At 42.9% G+C, this 2,500-nt stretch overlaps 1 protein-coding gene across 1 annotated transcript in view; it reads left to right on the top strand.

Moving 5' to 3' along the window:
- The window catches only part of csmd3a (CUB and Sushi multiple domains 3a), a 393,918-nt gene that overhangs the window by 254,873 nt on the left and 136,545 nt on the right, over positions 1–2,500 (top strand). The gene's annotated exons all lie outside the window — the stretch shown is intronic.

Raw genomic sequence — 2,500 nt, 5'->3', positions numbered from 1 at the left:
TGCCATTAACCTGTACAGACTGGAGAGGAAAAGTTGAATCAGACATCTTAGGTTTGATGTGGTGTTAAAAGTTTAATGCAGGGTTCACATGTTAGACCTATATAATAATAATAATAATAATAATAATAGCAATAACAAGGCTTAGTCCCCTTTCTTCACTCCATTCTGCATAATGGTCTACATTTAACCATGCAATTTACAGTTTGACTGGTACACTGACATTAACCCAACCCAATAAGTTCTTGGTCATAGCCAAGGGCAGGTGGTGCAAGGAATGATCACCCAAAATGTAGAACTGTGTTTTACAGCTGTTTGAGAACAAGCGGCCACAATCACCATGGACATAGTAATAACCCTCCAAGGCAATATTGTGTACTAAGCCTAGGCGTTTCACCATGCGCAATTCGGGGATGTGTTCTCTGGATATATTTAGGCTATAACTTATCCAATGGGGAAATGCGCAGTGAAACGCAGGGCTATTTATGGCTGAGTTGCAAGCTAGAAGTTGTCTTGTTGCTGTTTTTCGAACAGCGAGGGGAAATAGTTGAAAGATGGAATTTGATACCGGTGTAAAAGACTATCTTGGGCGGTAACAACAACAACAACAACAATGTCACTTTTAATCTGGGGCGTATTCATTCAGACCAAAATTGATAGACTTTCGTTTTGACCATTCGCTGTGTTTATAGCATCTGGAGTCGCCTACGGGGCGCTGGGAGATGGTCACTCCCAAGTGAGATCACTCCCGGACGATAGACTGTCTGTTACACCGGTCAAGTTTGCTACAAATTGTCTGCTTTCGCTCAGGCTAAATACTATCCCTCGCTCAGTGCAAAATCACTTTCACGGACAGTTCAAGCAGTTGGATACAAGCAACGACAACGATCACCGAGTTACTATTTAACGTCAGTCTCAGTTAGCAGTGTGCTAACTAGAGACTAGCACAAATGCAACGTCTGAAATTGCAACACAGGACACATAGGCACACACACGGACTGTTAGCCGTCCGTAGTCAATACTTATAATGAAAGCATTTATAACCAATGCAATCTAAACACGCGCCATATGATGTAATAACAGATACTTTTCCGTGTGTATGTTAAATGAAGCAAGCGTAGCTATTTACCTGCTGTTGATGGGCAGCTTCAGTGGCTCCCCTCGTACCTCTCGTAGTGACAGCATCGCCACTTCCAATACGTCGTTTTCAAGGCACAAGATGCTGAACATCTGAGACATGATGATACACGTCTCACCCCCTCGATCAAATGGTCCAAATCAGTCTCAAGGCAACACCTGGACTCCCACGACGTGCACATGGGCTGGCAATGATTACACATGCACCAGTCAATGTTGCCCACCCTGCTCTCACCTCCCGAAATCGATTCGCATAGCCCTAATAGCTAGTCCTCTTTCCATATGCCCAGTAGTGGCAATGCTACGCAGTTCCTTCACTATTGGCTCGAAAGCATAAGCCATTGAGTGAAAGCCGTGGGATTCGCTAAATCTCTCCACTTCATCCTCCATAGTTTAGCTAAGTTTTTAGCAGGCTACGGGTGAGAGCAGCAGAGCACAGTATCCCAGAGTAACCGAACCAACCAACACAGAGATACCGGAAGAACTTTGCAACACACCCGGTGATGTCATAAACAAGATGGCGGCGAATATTAATAATGGCATACATAACTAATGTATCCGAAATGTCTTTTTTAATCGATCTACGATTATATTGCTATAATTTTCATCTCCAAATAAATTAAAACTATACTTAACTTATATAAAACGCTATAAATGTAATGTTTCATGTCCACTTTAATAAGGTGGATGAATCGCCTGGAATTCATTCTAGAGGAGAGACTACTTGGAATTAATGCCTGGCTGATAATGGGGTCAATTTTGGAGATCTCGGCAATTGTCCTGGGATGATTGCATAGATTTAGCCCCCACACAACCCTTGAAACACATTTTCCATCCCTTAAAGGCTCACATAAAGAAGAACTACTACTACTTCACAAGACTTGATAAAAGCATACTACTCTGTATAGCTTTTTTGGTTCTCATAATGTCAACTGTCAGACGGAATGACTTACATAGGCATGTACATTTCACTTTCTAGAACATTCTGTCTCATCTGTGCAGTCGAGAAGCTGCCATTTCAAATACACAAAAGGCAAAAAGAACAGAGCAGTCTGCAAATATGAACACATCTGTATTCTGAGGCGCAAAGGAATGGGATTTAAATGTTGTGAAAGGGCTGAGCCGTTCTCCCTGAGACGTACATAGAGGAACAAGGCACTGCAAGCTCTTGAATTACTCTCATCCATTCTTGTGTCTCGCGGGCATCAGTGGTATTGATGCAAGACAGGCAGAATAAATCTAAAACCTAGACCAACGCACCAGAGAGGGAAGCAGAGAGTGCTGAAGCCGCCATGCAAGGGAAGCTTTTGGTGCCCTATGAGCACACAAGAACTTGTGTGTGGAAACACACACACACACACACACA

Source organism: Engraulis encrasicolus, chromosome 5 (assembly GCF_034702125.1).
Source record: "Engraulis encrasicolus isolate BLACKSEA-1 chromosome 5, IST_EnEncr_1.0, whole genome shotgun sequence".
Taxonomy (NCBI): Eukaryota; Metazoa; Chordata; class Actinopteri; order Clupeiformes; family Engraulidae; genus Engraulis; species Engraulis encrasicolus.
Note: the sequence above shows the minus strand (reverse complement) of the source record. Positions and strands in the feature narration are given on the sequence as shown.